Source organism: Mercurialis annua, linkage group LG6 (assembly GCF_937616625.2).
Source record: "Mercurialis annua linkage group LG6, ddMerAnnu1.2, whole genome shotgun sequence".
NCBI classification, from domain to species: Eukaryota; Viridiplantae; Streptophyta; class Magnoliopsida; order Malpighiales; family Euphorbiaceae; genus Mercurialis; species Mercurialis annua.
This window is the reverse complement of record NC_065575.1, coordinates 14117967-14145837: the sequence shown is the minus strand read 5'-3', so window position 1 is coordinate 14145837 and position 27871 is coordinate 14117967. Positions and strand designations below refer to the sequence as shown.

At 39.4% G+C, this 27871-nt stretch overlaps 1 non-coding gene across 1 annotated transcript; it reads right to left on the bottom strand.

Moving 5' to 3' along the window:
* Positions 1–6491: 6491 nt before the first annotated feature.
* Positions 6492–6598, bottom strand: LOC126654203 (small nucleolar RNA R71). Its single transcript, XR_007632459.1, has one exon. It is a non-coding gene; the product is annotated as a small nucleolar RNA R71 (small nucleolar RNA).
* Positions 6599–27871: the final 21273 nt, after the last annotated feature.

Genomic DNA, 27871 nt, shown 5'->3' with positions numbered 1-27871 from the left:
CCCAACCTTCTTTGTCATTACAACAAATATTGGTAATACCTTTCCAAATAAAATACATTTTTCGTACATCTCCAAAAATTATGGAATCCCAATCAATGACCAAAGAGCATCCAGAAACTACTTTAAACCAAAGAGAGCCTCTGTTTGTTGTCCGAAGTTTCCAAATCCACTTAAATAAAAGGCTTTGATTCCTAATATGCAGATTGTAAATACCCAAACATGCGTTTTCAAACTTTTGACAAACCACCTTCCATGCCACCTTACTCATAACACGATTAGAGATATCTCATTTCCAAAGAAAACGTATCATATATGATTCTGACTGCCTTTGGACCAACATATAAGCATACCGAACAAAGACATAAAGTAAAATGGGACACTGAACAGGACAGATTTGATGAGAACTAACCTTCCTGCAGGGGATAGAAGAGTGCCTTTCCATAAAGCTAGACGCATTTTGATTAAAATAAATTAAAGTTGTAAATAAAAGGGTTAATATTATTATAGCACAACCTTTCGCATATTTTTCGATTTAAGCTCAACCTTTAAAAGTTGTCAACCGCTGGCCTAGCCTTTTCTTTTTATATTTTAGCCCAGCTTGTATCTTCGGTGATTCAAATCCTACGCGGCACACCGGATGTCCAAGTCATTGCCAGCGTGTCATAACCCAGACGAAGCCGTTTCTTTGAGGACACATCAATTAGCCAAATACTGCCGTTTTGCGTAGAATGGTAGCATTTTTGTTTCTCATAATTTTTTAAACGCTGCCGTTTTTATCCATTTTAAAATTCCATAAACTTTGAAAACCCCAATCTGAATTTTTTAAACGCTGTCGTTTTTATCCATCTTAAAATTCCTTAAACTTTGAAAACCCCAAATTCCCCAAATCAAAACTTCTTCGATATGAAAATCTAATTTCCCAACTTCTTTTTCCCTCCTATTTCATCATCCTTAAATCCCTTACTCTAGAGTGCATGATGCATTGTTCAGGTCCCCAAATCAAAACTTCTTCATAAGCCACAAGTGAGTACACTAAACTATGTATTTTACTTGCATAATCTGATATATTTTAGTGTTTGATGCATTCTATTTGTTTGATGATTTCTATTAGGCTAAAAGAGGCAGACCTTGAAAGAATCCAACAACACAACCTGTCGTGGCTTCAAGTTCATCTAAAGCCAAAAGAGACAGACCTGCAACTCAAGTTCCTGGTGGCAAACAAAGGAATACTACAACATCAGGTAGACCTAGAACTCGCAGTGCAACCACAACACCAGCACTTCAACGTTCACAAGCCAGAGTAAGGGACTTAGGGATGATGAAATGGGAGGGAAAAAGAAGTTGGGACATTAGGTTTTCGGATCGAAGAAGTTAATTTTGATCTGGGGAATTTGAGGTTTTCAGAGTTTAGGGAATTTTAAGATGGATAAAAACAGCAGCGTTTACAAAATTTAGAGAAACAAAAACGCTCTCGTTCTACGCAACACGACATCGTTTGGCTAATTGATGTGTCCTCAAAGAAACGACGTCGTCTGGGTTATGACACGCTGGCAATGACTTGGACATCTGGCGTGCCGCGTAGGATTTGAATCACCAGAAATACAAGCTGGGCTAAAATATAAAAAAGAATGGAAAGGTTGGGACAGCGGTTGACAACTTATAAAGGTTGGGCCAGCGGTTGACAACTTTTAAAGGTTGGGCTTAAATCGAAAAATACGCGAAAGGTTGTGCTATTAAATAAAACCAACCCTAAATAAAATGGGTTTAAACAATAATATGGAAGATCGGGGATTATTAATATTCATTATGCCATTAATCTCATGGGTTCTGAATTATGTTGTCAAATTTCGGTTCAGGCTAATCTAAAGCACCTATAGTTCTATCTCAAGCCGCTTTAGACAAAAACAGGCAAATGAGTAATAAACAGGCAATTACTCACTCTCGTGTTATAATTAACCTAATCAATTAATCAGATAATGTTTATTAAGCAAACCTTAAAAACACGTACTCATTAACTCACTGTCGTGTTATTAACTCCTACGTTGTTGATTAACTAATCTATTTCAATTAAACTCTCTCAAGTCAAAACTAAAATATAGGACAATGAATGAATTAGCCAAATACAGTCAGCATTACGAACATTAATCAACACATAACTTTAACAACAACCCATAATCTCAATATGATTAAATACGCATAAATTCAATTAATAATCCACGAAGATGGATTTAGCTACTCATATCCATATCAAATTCAACAATTACATACATAGGATTCATAGTTAATAAGAACGCAATAATAATTGATATCTCAATGACTGCCGTACCATAATTTCTAGAATCCCAATAGTTAATTAATGAAATATTCCAATGAACAATGAAGTAGAAATAGTGAATAAAACAAATTCTAATGTTTATGTTTAATACCATATGATATGGTTTGATATGATTGTCCTCTTTCTCTACACAAATGAAATCTGTTTATAGTGCCACTAAGAGTGATGATCAAGTCAAGAATCTCTCTTTTCTATATGGAAATTGATTGATGATCAATTTTAGTATATCTTCTTTTATAGAGAGTCTAGTGATGATTAAGTCTTTCCATAATCAACTTGGATGAATCAAGTTTGACTTATCTCATTTTTAAAAAGAGTTTGAATCACATCAATATCGCATATCTTCTTCCCATAATGAGCTTTTATTGTAGTGAAAGCATATTTTTTTGAGTGCAAGCGAAGGAAGATCCCTATTTGAGTATGAATCGAAGATGTGTCGCTTATGGAAGGTCTATGAGTGCTCACCAAAACTTTTGGAACCTTCCAAAATGGAAAAAATGCAATTTCTCCAAGTCCCGCCGGCTTGGGGCCGACCAGGAAGTCGTGGGCCGGCTACGGTCTGGCCGAGGTTCTACTTGCCATTTCTGTCATGACTCATTTTCATAGATCGTTACCGGCGCTAGGGTATGAGTATGGTTGTATCGAAACCCGTTGCTAGTCTCGCGGATAACCACACAATACATATAAACATACATAAAACTCATGCTCGGGGGCAACCGAGACTCCAACATAAGTCTAGCAGTTTATATAAACAATTACATGACCAAATACTCAGCTCAAACCTGAGACTCCAACGACATGCCATATAAATAGATAATCCAAACCAGAGTGCTAAACATGCCAACAAACATAAACAGTCAGACCAATCTGACAAACCGACATAACTTTAAAAATCTGACAAACCGACATAACTTTAAAAGCAATAAAGACAATGCTAGTACTAGTGTGGTCTAAGAGTTCTAAAATAAACAAGATTATCTTTATTTAAAACCAAAAAGTGGATCTCGACGGAAATAATGAAATCTAGAGATCAACGGACATGCTCAAAATTATAAACCTGGAAAATGGGAAAAACAACGGGGTCAGATATACTGAGATGAGTTCACATTACTATTTACATTGACTAAGTGGAAAAACCTTTAAAACATTTATAAAACATTTTATTCATATTATGGATAAGCATTGAAACCCTAAACCACAAATATTTAAATCCAGTTGTCGTGCTGGTGAGACATATCTCCATCACCGAACTCCGACTATCACTTAAATAAAACCACGTGAGTCCCAAGAGACGGATCTTCCACTGGCGCCCTCACTACGGCGAGACGAATCTCCAACCTACCTTAGATACCCAAATGATCATACCGATGTGCACACAGTCTTGATGATGCCCATCGAGGAGCCCGTTCCAATTCAGATCCATAATGTCGGAAAACAGTTCGAAAGCTGCTTATACAATATACATACAAAATATACAGTTTACTTAATAAAGCGATAGCAACATAAACTCAGTGCTTGCAAAAATCCCCGACAAGCGACTTGACCTGGTTTCACTCAGAAGCACGTGCAGTTAGCATGTCTAAAAAATTAAACACAAGTTAAAATCAATACCAACCCCTAACTCTAAGGAGTACTAGACACTACTCAGGACAATGCACAACATGGAAACAATGCCGACGCATAAAACCCATTAAAGAGTAAATGCACATACTCAAGCCATATCCAATCCATGAAACTAGTTAAGTTCCATTGAGTTCCATTTGTAAACACAATCCAATAAGCTTTTCAAACAACTGATAGGAGTAGAAATACTCCTATATTTAGGTGTGCTTTTGATACGGTATTTGCATATTTGTATTGATTTTGAGGCTTATTCAGACACTTATTATTATTTTGAGTGTTTCAGGAAAATGTGCAAGTATGGCGTAATTTGGAGCGGTTTGGATTGGGTCAGAGTAGAATCGGGAAGCGAAAACAAAGGATTTCAGCTAAACTGGAGAGTGCACGAACGTGCATAATTCTGTGTACACGAACGTGTATTATTGCCGAAGGGTAGTTTTTGAGAAGCTGAAAAGAAATAAAGAAATTGTCTAGGTCAGAGAGTGCACAAACGTGCACTTACATTCAGTACAAAAGTGCAAAAATATGCAATTTTGCCGAAAGGCTGATTTGAGGAGCTGATTTACCGACAACAAAATTGGCAGTATACTAGTGCACGAACGTGCACTTCCCTTTAGTATTGAAGTGCACGATCGTGCACTATTTCCGAAGGGTTGGGAATTTAACAAGTTGGCAAGGAAGTTGGAAATTTGCCTAAGGCATTTAGTGCACGTTCGTGCACTTTGTTGCACGGTCGTGCAATTTGCTGAGGCCACGATTTAAAAAGACAAAAATGCCTGTTTTTAATTCCGAACTCCACGAAACTCAAGGAGAATTTCTGGGTTTTCATTTAGCTCGACCTAATATCAAATTTTGAAGTTGGCAGCCGTATAAATAGTAAGTTTTAACATTGAACAAAGGTTCGCGTAGTTTATAATCACATAAACCCTAGTTCTTAGATTTTAGCTTTTCTACTATTCGTTCTCGGATTATTTTCAGTATTATTTTGTCGATTATTATTAGTTTGTTCTCGAACAAGGTAGGATTGATTATTATTTCATATTCAGTATTCAGTTTAATTTCAAAATGAAATCGTTTATTAATTCGTTAGTTTTATCTAGTATTATGCATAGCTAAACCCTTCGTTGGGGATTATTAATTAGAATTATGTCTGTTTAATTGAATTGTATTTATGGGTTTTTGTTCTCGATACGTCTTAATTATTGTGCCTAATGCTTAGCCTAAACTAATCACTTAGCCTATGCCATATGTTTTAGTTTTAGCTTGATAGAGTAAAATTGGAGTAGAACAACATAATTAAGAACACATGAGTTGATTGTGCGAGAGTTAATTAACGAGTGCGTGTTCTTGAGATTCGCTTCATAATCATTTAATTAATTAATACTTAGGTGAATCATTGTTCGAGAGTGAATAATTAACCTATTATCATTTAGTTTTATGCTTTTGCCTACAATTGCTCGAGAGAGAGAGAGAATTCTAGGGGTCTTTGATTAGTCCGAACCTCTTGAGAACAATACAATCCATAACCCGAATCAAGTAAACAACATAACGAAGAGTAATAATCCATGCTTTTCCCATTATTGTTAAAACACCATTTTAATTACAACTTTAGTTTACTTTAACTTACAATTGTTAAATTCTGTCTTTTATTTTATACAACAAACAAAACTATCTTTTCAACTATCCAAATCGAGTCTCCTAACTGGTTGTCTTTAGAAGCTTTCTCTGTGGGTACGATATCCGGGCTTCGCAGTCTGTATTACAAGTTGGCTACGTACGCTTGCGTATTTTTACCAACAAGTTTTTGGCGCCGTTTCCGGGGAAAATCATATCTTTAACAACTAAGTTAGAATAGCTTGGCTTGCTTTAGTTTTTATTTTTCTTGTTTTACGTGTGTGGTTTGTTGATTATGTTGTTTCAGGTACCCTTATCATAGTGTATGAACAATACACGACGGAAAGGACTACCGCTAGAACCATTTCAGCAAGATCTCACTACCTTTGAGCGTAGTGTCCGAAAATCAGCACACTCAACTCAAAGGAATCTCAACATGGCTAACAAAGATGACGTTCCTCTTGGGTTCAATGATGGTTTGGAAAACAGAGTGGTTCTACAAAATCAGCAGAATCCGCAGAATGCACAGGGCCAGAATAATGACGGGCAGCGAGTGCCGACTCTGATGGAGTTCTTCCAGCCAAATGTGGGCAATACCACTCATGGCTATTTTGCTCATCCTGTGCGAACGCCTCACTATGAAATCAAGATGAGTATCATTCAGCTCCTAGAGGCTCGTTGTCAGTTCTATGGTCTACCTAATGAAGATCCGAATGCGCATCTTGCAAACTTCCTAGAGGTGTGTAGTACGTTCAAGGTCATTTACATGACTAAAGATGAAGTATTGTTGCGTTTATTCCCATTCTCTCTGAGGGATAGAGCGAAGCAATGGATTCATGCATTTCCTAGAGCGAGGATTGACAATTGGTCAGATTTGACAAAAGCTTTCATGAGCAAGTATTTCTCCATGGCGAAGACTGCAAAGCTGACAAGGGAAATTATGCTCTACCAGAAAAATGATGGAGAATCTATACATGAAGCATGGGAGCGATACAAGGAGATGCAGAGGAAAGTTCCTCATCATCATATCACTAGGGAGAATCTGATCCAGAACTTCTATAATGGGTAAACTGAGTTGGGCAGAAGCGCTATAGATGTAGATGCAGGAGGGCCCCTAATGAGGAAGACGACCGATGAAGCATTCGCTCTATTAGACGAGATGGCCATAAATGGATATACTTGGACGAACGAGAGGGCGAAAGTACCTGTGTAGAGAGGAGCAATGGCAGTCAGTGTTGATCCAACTGTGGATAGTCTGAAAGCAAAGAATGCCTCACTGCAAGCTCAGGTTGATATTCTTATGAGACAAGCTGCAGGAATGACTATGGGAAATGTTGCTGCAGTTCAGAGTAGCTGTGAAGTATGTGGAGATCCTACCCATGTGGCAACTGACGGCTATGTGATGGGACAGGACTTCAATGAGCAAGTTAATTTTGTGGGAGGACAGAGGCAGGGCAATGATCCGTATGCTGCTACTTACAATCCAGGATGGAGGAATCACCCGAATTTCTCATGGAATAATAATGGGGTTATGCCAACAATCAGGCGGGTCCGAATTTTCAAGGAGGACAGAGGCCATAGCATAATCAGGGCAACTTTCAGAATCAAGGGAACTTTCAAAATCAGGGGAACTTCCAACATCAGAACAACCGACCGCAGCATCAACCTGGGTTTCATCAGAGAAAGCATACAGCAAGTTTGACAAGATGATAGAGATGATGATGATGATGAAGAAGGACGCTGAGATGCAGCAAACATTCAAAAATCATGCTGCTACAATTCATAATCTTGAGGTTCTTGAGGTGCAGAATCAGCAGATGGCTAAAGCACTGAAGAGCCAAAATCAAGGGGTTTTACCATCCACTACTGAGGAAAACCCCAGAGAGCATCTCAAGGCTATTGAGTTGAGAAGTGGGAAAGCATTGGATGATCCATATGCAAGACGTGCTACAACTGAGGCGGAAAAGAAACAGTGTGAGGGTGGCGAGCCTGAAAAGGTAGTTGCAAAACCACCTCCATTTATGCCAAAGGTGCCATTTCCACATAGAGTGAAGAAACCGCAAGACACTTGGAAGTTTCACAAATTTCTTGAAGCTACAAATTAACATCAGTTTGGCAGACGCAATGAGAGAGATGCCGCACTATGTGAAATTTCTCAAGGAGATCATCACCAACAAACGGAGTTGGGATTCAGAGGGGCCAGTACTAATGACATAAAACTATAGCTCAATCATATTGAGCAATCTACCGACCAAGCTCAAGGATCTAGGGAGTTTCACTATCCCTTGTACTATCGATAACATGCAATCTTTTAATTGCCTTTGCGATTTAGGTGCTAGTATTAATTTGATGCCCTTATCCCTTTTTCGTAGTATGTTTGGTGATCAACAGGTACAAGCTACGCCGATGATGCTGCAGCTAGCGGATCACTTTCTGAAGAAACCACATGGGATTATGGAAGACGTTTTAGTTAAGGTCAACAAATTCATATTCCCAATGGATTTTGTTGTCCTTGACTATGCAGAAGACAAGGAGTGCCCGATGATATTGGGGCGATCATCCATGAACACTGGCAGAGCTCTTATTAATGTTCATGATGGCAAGCTTACTCTGAGGATTGGGGATGAGAGCGTCGAATTTGACATGAGGAAGATCACACGCCATCCCAACGCCGGAGGAGAGTGTATGCGGGTAGACATGGTGGATGAGTTAGTAGAAGAGCAACTAGCAGAGAACAAGTCCATCATGCATTCTATGCCGAGTAAAGAGGAAGATGCTGAAGAGGAGGAGTACATTGAGGAACCAGTCCTCAAACCATTGTTGAAGAGCAAGCAAATTACTCCTCCATCTTTAGAGAAGCCACCAAAAGTGGAACTCAAGACCTTGCATGCACATTTGCGATATACCTTCTTGGGAGCTGATTGTTAGTGATATGCACTAGGTCAATCATGTTTGACCATGTTTTGACTTTATCATTTTGTTATTTATTGATTGGCAGTTTTATCATTTTATATTAATGATTAAAGACTTGAATGGTTAATTCTTTCTAAGGTCATCAAGTATGTGACTTGATAGTAGAACCCTTAGGTTTAATAAAAGAATTATATACCATATATCCCTAGTCTTAATAGAACATTGAGACTAGTATGATGTTGGCTGATGATTATGTTTTACTAATCATGTATATGAGATATTAAGTCAAATCATAGGTGCTATTTGAGAAATAAGGCACTGGATGACCCACTGTGAGAATACTACATAGATCACTATCATAAGTAATTCTCATTACAGTTCTATTAGTATAATCCTTTGACCTTGAAATCATCATAGATTTCTACATAGCTATTTCATATTTTGATACAGTCTTACATTATCTTTAACAGGATAATGGAATAGATTGTCATTGGATATGAAAGTAACTATGTGAGAAATGTGAGTGACTGAGAAGGAATTTGTCCCTCATTTATTTGAGTAAGATATCTATGGGCCCCTTGAAGAAGATAGACTGAAGGAAATGCATGGCCATGCTAATTGATAAGGAGTTATCATTTTCAGTCTACTTAGAGTCAAGAAACTAATGATTGAATATTATAAGGATGACAGAACTATGCCTTATATTCAATCTGGATATCGAGAGACAAAGGGATTAAAATATTATTGTAAATGGTTAAATCGGATTATCGATATTCGTATAACTTGGGTAGTCATAATGTCTTGTTAGAGGCCACTTATGACTTGTGGGCTGAAATAGGGATTTCGAGCCTACTCCCAACGTTATATGAACCTACAGGGTCGCACACTAAGAACAGGCCCAAAACAGTTATGGGTTGTACAAGCCCAATGTGATTAATTATATATATATATATATATATATATATATATATATATATATATATATATATATATATATATATATATTAATTCGAAATTTAAGGATAAGTGTTTTCCTTAATTTATTATTTTTGGAAGATAATAAATATAGTAATTAATATATATGGATGATTATCAAAAAGGAGTTTTTGATAAACATAAACTTGTAGAATTGCAATGAGATTGAAATTCGAATTTGTCTCAAACCCTAGTGTTGTTGTATCACTATAAATACACATTAAGCAATTGGTTTGAGAATTACGAAATTCATTATTCACTAAATCACAAAAAAATTCGAAATTGCTTGTGAAGCAATAGTGCTAGCACACAAGCACTAGTTTTGGCTAAGGTCTGTTCGTGTGGATACTCGTAGAGGACGCGTTCTTTTGGAGGCGTTTCTGATCCGAGGCCAGGTATCACCAAAGTGAACCACCTCCTTCCTTCCTACATTGCTGTTGAATTCGACATACAAGTAAGTACTTATTCTGTTAATTCGAATTACATGGATCTTGGTTTGGGTTTTTAGATAATTTTTTGAAATTCCGCTGTGTTGTGAACCGAAAAAACCCAACACTGATAACACCTTACCAATTATCATCAGCAAAAAGATCACCAAAAAGCAAGAGCAGAGGGTCATTGATGTATTCAAGGGACGTATCTTGGCTATTGGGTGGCAAATTTCAGACATCAGAGTTATCATCCCTTCAGTAGTGATGCATCATATTCATTAGGAGGATGAGTCTAAGGCATCCGCGCAGAGACAGAGACGGCTGAACCCAAACATGAAGGAAGTGGTTCACAAGGAGATTGTGAAGCTACTTGATGCGGGCATCATCTATCCCATTTCAGATAGTTCATGAGTGAGCCCAATTCAGTGTGTGCCTAAGAAAGACGGGATGACAGCCGTAGAGAATGACAAGGGAGAGCAGATTTCTACTCGCACAGTTACTGGGTGGCGAGTGTGCATTGACTATAATAAGCTGAACGCAAAAACTAGGAAGGATCACTTCCCGCTTCCTTTTATTGATCAGATGCTAGAGCGAGTGGAAGGACATGCTATTTACTGCTTTCTCGATGGTTACTCTTGTTACAACCAGATCATTATCTTTCCAGAGGATTAAGAGAAAACCACCTTTACTTGTCCATATCGCACTTTTGCCTATCGCCGGATGCCATTTGGTCTCTGCAATGTTCCTGCTACATTTTAGAGGTGCATGACTTTGATCTTTAATGATATGATTAAAGACATCATGGAAGTGTTCATGGACGACTCTTCAGTTTTTGGGGACTTCTTTGAATGTTGTTTTTGTAATTTAGACCGAGTCATGCAGAGAAGCGAGGAGAAAAATTTGGTGCTGAACTGGAAAAAATGTCATTTCATGGTGGAAGAGGGCATTGTTTTGGGGCACAAGATATCCAAGGAGGGTATCTAAGTTGACCGGGAAAAGACAGAGGTGATCGATAAGCTTCCACCTTCAATCACAGTGAAGGGAGTCCGTGCCTTTCACTACTAGAAAACAGCGTATTTGCGACGGACATTTGCGATGGAAAAAATATCCGTCGCAAATTTACCTTTTTTGCGACGGATTTTGCGACGGAAGCTAAATCCGTCGCCATTTCTATCGAAATCTTGGCGGGGTGATTTCCCGCCCTTATAGCGACGGACTATCCGTCGCAAAATAGTCGCTAAAAAGGCGGGACTTGGCGCGCTTAAATTGGCGCCTCAACATTTGCGACGGATAAGTATATCCGTCGCAAATGTTGCGACGGCTTAGTACATCCGTCGCAAATGTTGATGCGCCAATTGAAACGCTGCGTTTCATTAAAGTAATTTGCGACGGATTGATATAATCCGTCGCAAATTACTTTAATGAAACGCAGCGCTTCGATTTAGGTCTACATTTGCGACGGATGTAGAAATCCGTCGCAAATGTAGACCTTTAATGAAACGCTGCGTTTCATTTAGGACTACATTTGCGACGGATTTCTATATTCCGTCGCAAATGTAGACCTAAATTTCCTTCCCATTCTTTCACAAAATTAAAAAGCAATTTGAAAACCGCCCGCCGCCGTTCAACTCTTCCTCCTCCACGCCGCCGTTCAACTCCTTCTCCTCCACGCCGCCGGTCATTTCCCTCCTCCTCCACGCCGCTCCTTCCTTCTTCTTCACCGTACGCAGCCGCCATCAGTGCCTCCTCCTCCACCGACCGCTGCCGCCGTCAGCTCCTCCTCCTCCACCGAGCGCCGCCATTCGTTCCACCTCCTTCCCTTCCTCCGGCGGTAAGTCTTGTTTAATTAATTGTTTAATTATTTTTTATTGATTGTTTGATTATTATTTAATAAATTGTTTAATATATAATAGTTTTATTATTTCGGTTTTAGACGTCGCCTCCGTCCTGCTGCCACCGCCTCCGTCCCGCTTCCATAGTGAGTTTTTCAATATTTAATTGAATTTTATTTAATTAAGTATTATAACTTATAGTTTAGGGAAAAAAAACTCTAGTTTAGATTAATATAATTTATTTTAATTTAATTAATTTTAATAATTAGTCAATTATAATTAGTTTACGTAATAAAATCCTACCTACTTTATATATTTTTGTTAATTGAAGTGTTAATTTAATTTTAATTGTTAAATTGTAGGTTTATTAAATTATAAATTGGTTATTTGTGTGATTAATTTATTTAATATTATAATTAATTATAATGTTGAATAATTTATTATAGTGTTGTAATTGGTATTGGTATTGTTGGTTGTGATTGATCAATAAGTAATTATTTTTTAAAATGTATTGTGATTTGCTTGCAGGACTTCCCTGAAAAATGGGTGATGCTCATTTTTAGGGGAAGTGCTGCCGAATTTTTATTAATTAATACGTGTTTTTATTTATCCTGACAGTCGCTGATAGCCCTTGATAGCCGCGCACCGTTGTTCCGAGTGATCCGAGCGTTTCACCTTTTATTTGCGGTTCTGCCCTTCAACAAGTAGGTTTTATCGCTTATTTTAATTTATTTTAATTGAAATAGCTTTTATTTACAATATTCAACCTAAATAAACCTCGATTTTATTCCCACCGAATAAAATCGTAAACCTAGCCATAGAGTTCCCGTCCCGTGTGTTCAAGAGATTGAACAACACGGGATTGTACAGTTTGTACAGTTCGCAAAACTGGTGCTTCCGTAACTCGATCACAAAAAACCATATATGTCTAGTAGCGGTAGAAAAATATTCGGTTGTTTTCCAGCGTTTGTTCTCCAGGTGGATGTATAGTATATGTTTTGTAACGCTTATTCCTCGAGGAATATATAATTAGCGTTACAACATATATACTAAATATCGCACTAAAGGAGAACGACGCCGGAAGGCTGCCGAATATTTTTCTCCGTTGCTAGGCATATATCATGGCCGAGTTACGGGACGCCTGTTTTGCGAATGGGATAGGGCCCTACCTTTTCAGCAGTCAATTACATTGACTTTGCTTATCTCGAGTGAAAACCCCACCTCTAATTATCCGCGCTACAGAAATGGAGACGGACCGCAGTTGGATGTACAGGAGCCACACAAACGGGCTGCTAACCACAGGGTATAAGGAGCATGTGAAGGAGTTTGTCCGGTTTGCATTACGGCATCCGGCTTGTATGAGTGGGGTACAGATAAAATGCCCCTGCCCTAAGAGAGGTTGTCGAAATACAAGCTATCAGGATGTCGATGAGGTTTGGGGTTGCCGGTTAAGGTTATTGATTGTTGTTTCTATAACTGTATGATTTATTGGGGGGAGGACGCGGATCTAACGCACTGCAAAGTTTGTAATTATGCGCGGTGGAAACCTGTGACCCACGGAAAATCCACAAAAAGAAAGGCTAACGTGCCATATAGTAAAATGTTCTATTTTCCAATAACTCCGAGGCTACAGAGGTTGTACGCTTCGAAAGCCACTGCTCGGCATATGACCTGGCACGCAGACCACGAGATGGAGGGTGATAAGATGTGCCACCCGTCCGACTCTCCGGCTTGGAAACGTTTTAGTGAAGTGCATTCTGAGTTTGCCGATGAAGGGAGAAATATCAGATTAGGCTTATGCTCCGATGGGTTTCAGCCATTTACCAATTTTGGGCAGCAGTATTCCTCGTGGCCGGTCATTTTGACGCCGTACAATCTCCCCCCAGGCATGTGCATGAAGGATGAGTTTATGTTTTTAATGGTTTTGGTACCAGGGCCTAGAAACCCGAAACACCTAATGGATATCTTCCTACAGCCGCTGATTGCAGAGTTGAACCAACTGTGGGAATGTGGAGTCCAAACATATGACGTTCATAAGCGTCAGAATTTTCAACTAAAAGCGGCTCTTATGTGGACAATAAATGACTTTCCCGCTTATTCTATGTTGTCTGGTTAGAGCACTGCTGGTAGAAAAGCATGCCCGTACTGCATGGAAAACACCGATGCATTCACACTGGATAAAAGCGGTAAACAATCGTGGTTTGATTGCCATCGCAAGTTTTTGCCTCCGAATCACCAATTCCGTCGAAATGTTACTGATTTCCGTAAGGGGAAACGAGAGGTCGACAAAAGGTTTGCAGGGGTGAGAACTTGAGATGAACTGTTAGCAGAGATTGATCGACTGGGGTTTAAGAAGGCATTTGAGCTTGGTGCGGAAGTTACTAATGCATTACTGTCAAAAGATCATGGGTGGAATAAAAAAAGTATCTTTTGGGATTTGCCTTATTGGAGAACGAATGTAATACGTCACAATCTCGATGTCATGCACATTGAGAAAAATGTCTTCGATAACATTTTTAATACCGTTCTCAATGTCCCCGGGAAGACGAAAGACCATGCAAAATCTCGTGAAGAGTTGAACGACATCTGTGATCGGCCAGGGTTAGCTAAAGATCCAGCAACTGGGAGATTTCCAAAGGCAATGTATGCTTTGGATAGGGATTCAAAACGAGTTTTGCTTGAGTGGATTCAGAAAATAAAGTTTCCAGACGGGTACGCGTCAAACTTGTCTAGATGTGTTGATCTAAAGGGGCTGAAAATGCATGGAATGAAAAGTCATGACTGCCATGTTTTTATGCAACGACTTCTGCCAATCGCCCTTCGGGAGCTACTTCCGAAAAACGTGTGGGAGCCTCTAACAGAGTTAAGTATCTTCTTCAGGGAGTTAACTTCCACGTCACTTTCACAGGAAGATCTAAACCGTATGGAAACTGAGATCCCAAAAATCCTGTGTAAGTTGGAACGTATATTTCCACCCAGCTTTTTTGACTCTATGGAGCATCTCCCCGTGCATCTTCCGTATGAAGCTATGATGGCAGTACCGGTTCAGTATCGCTGGATATATCCATTTGAAAGGTAATCAATTAGTCATGGTTTTTTCTCGAATCCATCTGTTCAATAAATATATGATTATAGGAAATGCTTACGAATATTAATAACTGGTTACAGATATTTGAGGAAATTGAAAAAAAAGGTCACTAATAAAGGCAGGATGGAAGGGAGCATTAGTAGTGGATATCTGCAAGAAGAAATCGCTAAATTTGCATCCTATTATTTTGCCGAAGGTGATCCGATGTTACCCCTGCGTTTGGGAAGAAATGAAACTTGCGATATGGATATCGATGACGATGCCGACAGACTGGGAATTTTTAAACCTAAGGGAAAGCCGTTGCGTGGTAGCGGTAGGAGATATCTTGAAGACGATGAGATCATCGCTGCTCGGACCTATGTTCTTCTGAATTGTTCCGAAATCGAAGAGCATCGAAAGTAAGCATTTAAATATAGTGTAATATTTCACATATTTGCTAGAATTTGATGTAGTTTGGGCCTCTTCCATTTAAAGGGTTTTTGTGGCCGGGTTGCGCGAAAGGAACAGTGGCATAAGTGAAACAGAAATTGAAAGAGTGCTGGAAAGTGATTTCGCCTCTTGGTTCGAACAATATGTACGTATCTTATAACAATGGACTTTCATTTTTATAATAAGGTTTATAAATCTTACAAATTTCTAACTCCCCACAGGTGAAAGATCCAACTGTCTGTACTAATCCGTTTATTCTGAGTCTCGCAAAGGGACCGTGTAGAAAGGTCACCACATATAAGGGATACTATGTAAACGGCTTCAAATTTCTTACTCAAGAATATGGGCAGGATCAACTTACAATGAATAGCGGTGTCTGCGTAAGGGGAACAGAATATGTTGAGGGTGAAAATGACTTTTATGGAGTGTTAACGGACATAATTGAGTTAGAGTATCCAGCTCTACCAATGAAGCAGACCGTCATTTTTAAATGCGAATGGTTCGACCCTACAGATACAGGCACAGACAGTACCAATCGATAGAACTTGGTAGATGTTAATCACAGACACAGGTACAATAAATACGAACCGTTCATCTTGGCAGAACAGGCTGACCAAGTTCATTACCTTCCATATCCAAGCAGAAGACGGGACAACGTAAATTGGTGGGCAGTTTGCAAAATTAAGGCACGATCAGAACTTGACATGCCCGATGCGATTATCCCGGCCTTTCAAGACGACATTGAAGAAAATCCCCTTACAGTTGAAACAGACGACAATCCCACAAATTTAGTTGACTTGAATGAGGTGGCAGACGAAGATGCGTTGCAAATCCCTCCTGTTGAAGATGAAGAAGAAGAATATTCGCCATCCTCATCAGACGAAGATGAAGAACAACTTGACTGGCGTTTTGGATATTTTTTGCAGTTTTAGTTGTATTCATTTATTATTGTTAACATAACAATTTATTTTTTTATAATGTATTTTTCTATAATGTTTTGTTATAATGTATTTATTAACAATGTATTAAATTTTTATATATGGAACGAAATGTATTTTAATGTCTGCAGGTATGAGAGGGCAGGGTGGTTCAGGTGATCCGACTAGAGGTCGGGGACGTCGGGGTAACCCAGCTAGAGGTCGTGGTCGGGGTAACCCGGCTGTGCGTGCCCCTGTTGAGGACATCCCTGTTCAGGGTCAGCAGCAGGAGGTGGAGGCGGCACCCCTTGTTCAGGCCCGACAGCCAGGAGAGCCCCCTGCAGAGCTGGATGACCAGGGGAGGGCACTGTGTTTCCCAGACGCCAGCAGGTAAGAATGTAAATTTTTAGTTTAATTTTTTTTTATCGTTTTACTATAGAAAGTAAAAGTTTGCTGTAACCTCGCAGGGAGAGGCTGTTGAACTCTGGACCAATCTCCCGGTCTATGCGGGAGATCTTCAGAAAGTGCTGGTTCGAGAATGGGCGAGCCTGGCGGTTTCTGACTGCAGAGCAGACAGATTTCTATTGGGAGGAATTTAAGGTAATAAATTGTTAATTTTAAAGTTTGAATTTAGACTAACGCAAAATTACTAACTCAAACTTGGTGTTTATGTTTTGCAGAAGGAATACTGGTGGGATACGGCGGATTACAGCGACGACGTCATCAAAAGTGTATTCATGACGCATGCTGCCAACCAATACAAGGACGTTATTCATAGGATGATAGAGAAGGACGAAAAACATACCTCGATCAGCCAAGATATCTGGGATTCCTGGAAGGCCGTCTGGGCGTCAGAGGACGAGAAGAAGAAGTCCGATGTAGCTCGCGCTATTTATGAGCGAGCCTGCTGGAGCTGGTTCCGGACCAGTACGCCATACAGGGGGATCCCGTTCCGCCATCCGACATATGGATATGTTGGTTTGTTTCTAGAATTCTTTTTTATTTACAACTATCTTTTATTTTCAGATTTTCTGATGAACTAACAAATTGTTTATTTTTCTTTTAGGCTGAAGAGCTCGGCCGCAAGCCTACCGCAACGAAGCTGTATACTCGGATGCACTCCACGAAAGCTGATAAGGGTGTCATGGTAGACAAGAGGGCCCAGGACATGAGTGTAAGTCATGAACCTATATAATTTTAGTAGTTGTTTTACTTTACTCGAGTGTTAGATTAAATTAGTGTAAAATGTGTTTTAATTTAAATTGTAAATACTAGATTAGGTGTATTAACAGCCGGTGGGTTGTATATGAAATGTATATGTTTGCAGGATGTCGCTGAAAAATAGGTGTTAATCAAATTATAGAGGAAATGCTGCCGAATTTTCGTTAGGAATTATACTTACATTTCATATGTTATATGATTTTAACCGTTATGTGATATGTTTTTCTATCTTTTTGTAGGATGCAATTGCTCAGAGACTTGCTGCTGCATTGCAGCCGCCAACCGATGGGGGTTCTTCTAGCACAGCGGAAGTCGACGAGACCCAGCTATTTCTGGATATCGAGGGCGTCAACAAGAAGCGTCGTGTCTACGGGTTGGGTTCAGCGACTAGTGCTTACGTGGATACGACGACGTCTAGTAGGGCGAGCACCAGGTCCACACAGCCACAGCGAACTGAGGAGGAGATCGAGCGGCGTGTGCGGGCGGGGATCCAGGACGGACTGCGCCAGATTACCACTGAGGTGGAGGATCTCCGTGCGCAGCAGGCGAGAGCCAATGAGAGGATGGCCGATATTATTCAGGCTGAGATGGCGAAGATGATGCAGACTCTTCCTCCGCAGTATCGCCCACCCCCACCCCCAGGTCCTTCAGACGATGACGATACTCCGACTTTGTAGTGTCATGTTTGCGTTTCTGACATTTTGTATTTTGTCACTTTATACATTTTGTATTTTTTTGCTTTATACATTTTGTTGCGTTATGTAAAATATAACATGTTTTTATATGAAAGCGTTCTTTTTCTGAAATTGAGTTTTATTAAGAATTGCAAATAGTAGATTTTACTGGTTGTAATCATCGTTAATAAAACAGGGAAACGGACGAAAAAACGGAAATTTTCTGCGCAAAATGTTTGTCATTTGCGACGGACAATCCGTCGCAAATTGTTTGTCATTTGCGACGGATCAAATCCGTCGCAAATGGTTTGTCATTTGCGACGGACACAATCCGTCGCAAAGGATCCGTCGCAAATCACAATTAATTTTGCGACGGCTATATTCCGTCGCAAAATTAATTATTCCGTCGCCAATATCGTCTCCCTTTTCCTTTTTTGGGAGACGAAATTGGCGACGGTTTGTTGGATATGGCAACGGGTGTTGCGTCGCCATTTTCGCGACCCCCTGGTCGCTAATATTTTAGCGACCAGACTATTTGCGACGGACATATTCCGTCGCAAATCCGTCGCAATTGCGACGGATTTTGCCTAGTTTGCGACAGAATCGTCCGTCGCAAATACCGTGATATAAAGTAGTGTTTCTTGGGCACACAGGTTTTTATCGCAGGTTCATCAAAGATTTCTCTTCCATAGCGCGTCCTTTGACTAACTTACTTGTCAAGGACGCACCTTTTTTGTTTATTGATGCCTGTTTAGCTTCTTTTCTCAGGTTAAAGGAAGCATTGGTCACTGCCCCAGTCATATCTAGTTCGGATTGGGATCTGCCCTTGGAGATTATGTGCGATGCGAGCGATCAGGCTTTGGGAAGCATTCTGGGGCAGAGGAAGGATAAGAAGCTTCATGTCATCTACTATGCAAGTCGCACATTAGCAGGAGCTCAGCTAAACTACACTACCAGAGAGAAGGAAATGGTAGCTGTAGTGGTTTTGCTGGATAAATTTAGGCAGTATCTACTTGGCTCAAAGGTTATCATCTACACAGATCATGCTGCTTTGCGATACCTTTTTGCCAAGCAAGATGCCAAGCCTAGGTTAATTCGGTGGGTGTTGCTCCTGCAAGAGTTTGACTTGGAGATCAGAGACAAGAAAGGGACAGAGAATGTGGTAGCAGACCATTTGTCGTGATTAGAGGTTCCTGAGCCAGTGATAGAGGGTGAAGTCATCAATGAAAGGTTTCCTGATGAGGCACATATGGTCATTAAGGATACAATGAATCCATTGTATGTTGACTTCGCCAACTATCTCTCAGCTGATATTATGCCTCCTGATATGAGCAGTCATCAGCGCAAGAAGTTGCTCTCTGATGTTAAGCGTAATCTATGGGATGAACCATATCTATTCCGAGTTTGTGCATATGAGATGATTCAGAGATTTGTTGCAGAGGAGGGAATGTTGGCCATTATGACTCAGTGCCATTCTTTAGATTATGGAGGTCACTATGCTTCGGGTAGGACAGCAGCACGAGTACTAGAGAGTGGTTTCTAGTGGCTTATGTTGTATAGGGATGTGAGAGACTTTGTGCAGCACTGTGATAGATGCCAGCGGACAGGCAATATTTCGAGATGAGACGAGATGCCTCTTTCTTCTATTCAGGAAGTAGAGATTTTTGACGTCTGGGGTATCGACTTCATGGGACCATTCCCTATGTCATGTGGAAACTTATACATCCTGGTTTGTGTTGACTATGTGTCGAAATGGGTGGAAGCAACTGCTCTACCTACTAATGATGGAAAGGTGGTCATAGCATTCCTGAAGAAGTTGATAAATCGATTTAGGGTACCACGGGCGATCATCAGTGATGGGGGTTCACACTTCTGCAATCGGTAGTTTGCAGGATGAAGAAATACAATGTTTATCATAGAGGGCAACCCCATATCATCCCCAGACGAGTGGACAAGTTGAGGTATCCAACTAAGAGTTGAAGTGCATCCTCAAAAAGACAGTGAATGGTTCGCGCAAGGACTGATCTCAGTTGGGTGATGCGCTGTGGGCATATTGAACGACATTCAAAATGCTAACAGGTATGTCCCCGTACACACTGGTCTATGGAAAGGCCTGTCACTTGCCTGTAGAGTTAGAGCACTGTGCGTATTGGGCCATCAAAGAGCTAAATTTTGACCCAAGGCTCTCGAAGCAGAGGCGACTTCTACAGTTGAATGAACTCGATGAGTTTCGCTTGTCGGCGTATGAAATGCCAAGCTATACAAGGAAAAGACTAGGAAATGGCACGATGCTCATATTGTGCCTAAGAAGTTTACAGAAGACAGTCATGTGCTACTGTATAACACTCGCTTGCGTCTATTCCCTGGCAAGTTGAAATCGAGATGGAGCGGACCTTTCAAAGTGCGACATGTAGCTGAACATGGTGCAATTGAGCTGGAAAATGCAAGTGGAGAGACTTTCAACGTCAATGGACAGCGGTAAAAGTCGTACTTAGGTCTGTTGACGGAAGAAGGACGAGAGTGCTATACTCTCGATGCTCAAAACTGATTCAGGTTCTATACGGTCAACACTAGCGACCTTAAACAAGCGGTATTTGGAAGAAATTCCAAAGTGTTTATTTTCTTTGTTTATTTTATTTTTAGCTAATTGTTATTTATTTTAGTGAGTTGAATTTTGTTATTTCAGTCTTTGATGCTTTCATTTATTCAGTTTATGTAGTCGTCTTTAGTTTTTGTTAGTTCAGATTGATCCAGTGTTGGAGTTTTTGATTGTGCAGGTAACAGGTGAAACTATGAGCTCAGGTTTGCATTTACAGCAAAAAGCACGAACGTGCATCTTGGAAGCACGAACGTGATTCTCAAAACGCACGAACATGCAAACAAAAGCACGAACGTGCCTTAGCACATTAGTGCACGAACGTGCCTCTTACCAGCACAAACGTGCTTCTTAAAATGCACGAACGTGTAAATATCTACACGATCGTGTCTCTTAGGCATTTAATGTCCTAAATTAAACGTGAAGCGGGCCTAAACTGGTTAATTCCTCATCTCAGTTGCTAACACCCTAGAACGCACAAAACCCCATCATCACCATTTCTTCATCACCAAAACCCTAACCGCCGAAAATAAAAAAAAAATAAAAAATTGCACCACCACGCACCACCGTTCCTACACATCAACAAACGCTACCCGCTCCTCCCCACCAGGAGCATATCAAAACCCTAGCCACCACCTACCCAGCAACCACGCCATCTCCAAAATAACCATAGAACCCGCATTCAACACCATCAACAACTCCGGTCAGTCAAGGGCAGAAAGCACAGTCATCTCCGGTCAATCAAGGGTAGTTCAGGTTCCGTCAGTAAGTTTTTACCATCTCTATTCATTTCAAGTTCTATTTCAGCAAGATTAGGACAATGCCTAGGGTTAAAATTGCTAGTTATGTTGAGGATGATGATGACACTAGGGAGATAGGGCAGAGTAGTAGGACTGTTAATGCGGAACAACCGCGAGTGAATCTCCAAGAAAAATATGAGGCGCCATTTGACATTTGGACAGAGGAAGAAGGGGCATTGTATCGGAGTCTCAAAGATACGAAGATAGTGGTTGCCAGAAAACTCGATTTTAAGGTGCTGAAAAAACTGAAAATAGAAGACGATGTGCGGAAACATTTGAGGCGGTACTACACTTGAAGATGTGAACCATGATACTGTGAAACTCGTGTCACTAGAGTTTTTTACAACTGTGAGTCAGCCAGAGCCTGCAGTGATGACTCTGACTATTCGGTTGAAAGGAAAGGAGTACTCCATTGATTTAAATTGGCTGAAAACACTTTTTGAGACATCAAAGGACGGCATAGACGAGCTACCTACTCGTTTTGATAAGGATGCCATTTGGAATGAGCTGACTGGGGAACCATCTTTTAGCACCAGAGTTTCTAACAAGACTCGATCAATTAAGGATCCTGCACTGTATATCATGCATAAGTGGTATATGGAGGCTATTTGTGTGCGATCTGAGGCCAACAAGGTTCAGAAGGAGGATTTGATGATCATGAATAGTTATATGCACCCAGAGACTAGGAGGATCAACATAGGGTTTTGCATCTTTGTGATGGTGCTGGATCTTTCTAGTAGGATTGGATCTGCCAGGTGTTTGGGTATGGGCCATTTGGTTCGAGAGATTGCTTTGGAGTTAGGTGCCTACACCGTTGACGAGCTTGCTGAGATGGAGTTACGAGGGTCGACTTATTTTAATATTTAGCATCTCAAGGCGACTTTGTTTTTGAATTCAAAGGGAAAGATTCAGTCAGTGGCAGAGCGAGGTAAAGGGACCAGGAAGAAATATGGGTAAGTTCAGGAGTTAGAGAAAGCAGAGGAGACTGAGGAGGCTACTGAGGTACCCCTAGAGGGGGAAGTACCGATAAAGCCACAGGCTCAAGATGATTATGAGAGGAGCATGCTGGATATTCAGAGACAGTTGCTGAGGGAGCAGCGAGCTAACTTCCGGATGCAGCGGGCGTATATGCGAGATACTCATCCTTAGGGTGATTATCCATCGCCGTCACCACCACTGGAGGATATCTGAGTTATATTTTCTTTTCACCCTTTTCACTTGATTTTCAGTTTTTATCTTTATATATGTGTGCTTTATGTCTTTTTAATGCATTGGGGATAATGCATAGATTAGTGTGAGGGTGAGTAAAAAACTTGTGTTTTCTTTTTATTGTCTATTTTATTTATGTTGTGTCAATATGTTATGTTTGTCTGTTATGTCATTTTCTTTTTGTAGGAAATGTGACGTTGTGATGTTATGACTCTGGTATTATTTGGCTTCTAGTGGATATGATGGTCAGATATTATCTCACTTACCTTTTGTGTTTATTTTTTGTTGTTCACATTATGGCGATACCATGTTAGAATGCTTGAAACTTTACTGTTGTTGTCTCCCCTATTTAATGAATTTTTTAATCTTAGTTTTTTATGTATGAACAACATGTTGTGAATAATACTTACATAATGTGCCTTTTTGTTGACATGATCTAATAGAACTGAGGTGAAAATTTGTATTTTGCAAATGCATGAATTCTATTGAATGTCGTAAATTAGGGCATAAAAGCTTGACAAGAACATTGCTGAAAATTAAATTTCTGAGCATATAAACAGGGTGTTAGCAAGTCACGGAGCATAACCCAATTTTTGAGATGAATTTGAGCCTTATTGAGCATATTTTTATGTCTCGTTTATTGTGGTGTGAGTCAATAATTGTTAACTCTCTAAAATTTGCCATGTGTCCGCAGTGAAATTGCAAAATTAGTTGAAGGAATTGAAAATGATAAATGGCACCTAGCATTACCTATTTTGTTTAGACCACTTTAAATTAGCCTACCCCATTTTCCCTAGTTTTTCCAAGTTGAGCCTTAGCGTTTTTTTGTTACTCCTATGTTTTTACACACTTCCCTTTTTCTCATTTACCTCTATCTACCCAATGACTTGATAAATTAATTAATGTATGCAGGGAACTAGTGTGAGGATGTGCGACATCCTCAGCTCATTTTTTTAGTTTGATTATCTCTTATTTTTGATGATTAGTGTTGCCTTTTGAAGTTCAGAAAAAGAGCAGATTACGAAAGCTAGAAAAAGAAAAAGAAACAAAAAATAAAAATATGAGCTTTAAAGATGAAAAAAATCTGAAAAAGAAAGGAACTTGAGGCTTGAAAAGTAAAGAAAAAAAAGAGATTGAAATTTTTGATGAGCTTAAGTGTTTAATTGTAGTTCCAATTGATATGTGAATAATTTGTCAAGTAATATTTACCCTTGTTATTTACCTTTACCACACCTTAACCTAAACCCCGTTACAACCCGTTGAAAAACCCATTTTGATTCTTTTTATTTGATGTAATTAGCAGTGGAATTGTGGACTATTGGCACACTTACGGTAGAACTGCGTGTATTGATGTGAGAGTTTCAGATTTTTTTACCGTTAAACACTTGTGTGTGAGAGAGTACCTTGTGAGATACATGCTTCGTGATTTTTACCATCGTTTGCAATATACTTTGCTTTTCCGCTCAGAATTTGTTTTCACTATTGTTTTGAGATTGTTTAGACTGCCCTAGTGATCGAAGTGATTTGGACTTTATGCAGGAGTGAGTACATTTAAGTAGTCTCGGTGTTATTAGTTCATGTGTGAACATTTGGCATTGTTATTTATTGTTATTCACTTCATGTTGTTTTGCTTAAACGACTATACGTTGATCTATTCATTATTTAGGGGAGTATGAAAATGTTTTAATTTCACGCATTGTAGCAAGGTTGTCTGATTGGTGTGTGGCACTATTGTGTTTGCTTGAGGACAAGCCAAAGATAAGTGTGAGGATGTTTGATAGGATTTCGAAATACTCCTATATTTAGGTGTGCTTTTGATTCGGTACTTGCATATTTATATTGATTTTGAGGCTTATACGGACACTTATTATTATTTTGAGTGTTTCAGGAAAATGTGCAAGTATGGCATAATTTGGAGCGGTTATGATGTTATTCAGAGATTGCCAGACGTTGGATTGGGTCAGAGTAGAATCGGGAAGCGAAAACAAAGGATTTCAGCTAAACTGGAGAGTGCACGAACGTGCATAATTCTGTGTACACGAACATGTATTATTGCCGAAGGGTAGTTTTTGAGAAGTTGAAAAGAAATCAAGAAATTGGCTAAGTCAGAGAGTGCACGAACGTGCAGTTAAATTCCATACAAAAGTGCACGAACGTGCACTTTTGCCGAAAGGCTGATTTGAGGAGCTGATTTACCAACGACAAATATGGCTAAGTATACTAGTGTACGAACATGCACTTCCCTTTAGTATTAAAGTGCACGATCGTGCTCTTTTGCCGAAGGGTTGGGAATTGAACAAGTTGGCAAGGAAGTTGGAAATTTGGCTAAGGCATTTAGTGCACGTTCGTGCACTTTGTTGCACGGTCGTGCATTTTGTTGATGCCACGACATAAAAAGACAAAAATGCCGTTTTTAATTCTGAACTCCACGAAACTCAAGGGGCACTTCTGGGTTTTCATTTAGCTCGACCTAATATCATAATTTAAAGTTGGAAGCCGTATAAATAGTGAGTTATAACATCGAACAAAGGTTCGCGTAGTTTGTAATCACATAAACCCTAGTTCTTAGATTTTAGCTTTTCTACTACTCCCTCTGTCCCGTAAAGATAGAAAAAGTTGCATTTTTACAAAAATTAAGAAGTTAGTTAGTTATAGTTAATTTGTGTTAAAATTTCTAAATTACCCTTTTATTTTTCTAATGGTTTACAAAAACCAAAGCCACTACATAAATATTGTCCAATGAAATTTCATATGTTTAAAGTCACACATTGGAACTATAAATTAATTAATATTGATATAATCAATTCTAAGGGTATTTTAATAATTTTATATCTAACTTACATCACTTTTTCTATTTTTATGGGACAAAAAAAGTGGCTATTTTTTCTATCTTTACGGGACGGAGGGAGTATTTGTTCTCGGATTATTTTCAGTATTATTTCGTCGATTATTATTAGTTTGTTCTCGAATAAGGTAGGATTGATTATTATTTCATATTCAGTATTCAGTTTAATTTCGGAATGAATTCGTTTATTAATTCATTAGTTTTATCTAGTATTATGCGTAGCTAAACCATTTGTTGGGAATTATTAATTGGAATTATGCCTGTTTAATTGAATTGGATTTATGGGTTTTTGTTCTCGATACATCTTAATTATTATGCCTAATGCTTAGCCTAAACTGATCACTTAGCATATCCCATATGTTTTAGTTTTAGTTCGAAGAGAGTAAAATTGGAATAGAACAACATAATTAAGAACGCAGGAGTTGATTGCTCGAGAGTGAATTAACGAGTGCGTGTTCTTGAGATTCACTTCATAACCATTTAATTAATTAATACTTAGGTTAATCATTGTACTAGAGTGAATAATTAACCTATTATCAGTTAGTTTTATGCTTTTACCTGCAATTGCTCAAGAGAGAATTCTAGGTGCCTTCGATTAGTCCGAACCTCTTGAGAACAATACAATCCATAACCTGAATCAAGTAAACAGCATAACGAAGATTAATAATCCCTGCTTTTTCCATTATTGTTAAAACACCATTTTAATTACAGCTTTAGTTTACTTTAACTTACAATTGTTAAATTCTGTCTTTTAAGTTACACAACAAACAAAACTATCTTTTCGACTATCCAAATCGAGTCTCCTAACTGGTTGTCTTTAGAAGGTTTCTCTGTGGGTACGATATCCGGACTTTGCAGTCTGTACTACAAGTTGGCTACGTACGCTTGCGTATTTTTATCAACAAGTTTTTGGCGCCGTTGCCGGGGAAAAGCATATCTTTAACAACTAAGTTATGATAGCTTGGCTTGCTTTAGTTTTTATTTTTCTTGTTGTACGCGTGTGGTTTGTTGATTGTGTTGTTTCAGGTACCCTTATCATAGTGTATGCATAATACACGATGGTAAGGACTACCGCTAGAACCATTTCAGCAAGATCTCACTACCTTTGAGCGCAATATCCGAAAATCAGCACACTCGACTCAAAGGAATCTCAACATGGCTAACGAAGATGACGTTCCTCCTGGGTTCAATGATGGTTTGGAAAACAGAGTGGCTTCAAAAAATCAGCAGAATCTGCAAAATGCACAGGGCCAGAATAATGACGGGCAGCGAGTGCCGACTCTGATGGAGTTCTTCCAGCCAAATGTGGGCAATACCATTCATGGCTATTTTGCTCATCCTGTGCGAACGCCTCACTATGAAATCAAGACGAGTATCATTAAGCTCCTAGAGGATCGTTGTCAGTTCTATGGTCTACCTATTGAAGATCTGAATGCGCATCTTGCAAACTTCCGAGAGGTGTGTAGTACGTTCAAGATAATTAACATGACTGAAGATGATGTATTGTTGCGTTGATTCCCATTCTCTCTGAGGGATAGAGCGAAGCAATGGATTCATGCATTGCCTAGAGCGGGGATTAACAATTGGTCAGATTTGGCAAAAGCTTTCATGAGCAAGTATTTCTCCATGACGAAGACTACAAAGCTGACAAGGGAAATTATGCTCTACCAGCAAAATGATGGAGAATCTATACATGAAGCGTGGGAGCGATACAAGGAGATGTAGAGGAAAGTTTATTTCTAATCACTCGTACTTATTTTAATTAATAATAGCCCTTACCTTATACTATTATTAAATCCCACATATTTATTAATTAAAATCTTATTTACGACCTACTTAACCTAAATTGCTCAATTTAGGTACGAAGTACGGTCAAACTAGTCAAAGACTTTTCAGGGTTATTACAGCTAACTTCCGTTTAACACCAATACGAATAACACCCTTCATACGCGAAACCCAAAAAAACACAACAGTGGCCAATCTGAAACTCAAAATCCTTACGCTTAAGATTAGCATAGCTCTTATGCCGACTAAAAGCAGTCTCAAACCTACGCTTAATCAAAGGTACTTTCTCAGAGGTAATCTGAATGATTTCCTTTCTAGAAAGCTTACGCTCGCTGACTTCTTCCCACAGGTAAGAGATCGACACTTGCACCTATACAAAGCCTTGTAAGGTTCCATCACAATACTAGCGTGGTAACTGTTGTTATACGAAAACTCAATCAAAGGCAAATGAGTATCCCAGCTATCCTGAAAATCCAACACGCACATCCTGAGCATATCCACCAAAGTATGAATCGTCCTCTTAGACTAATCGTCAGTCTGAGGATGAAAAGCGATACTGAAATCCAACCTCGAACCAAAAGACTCCT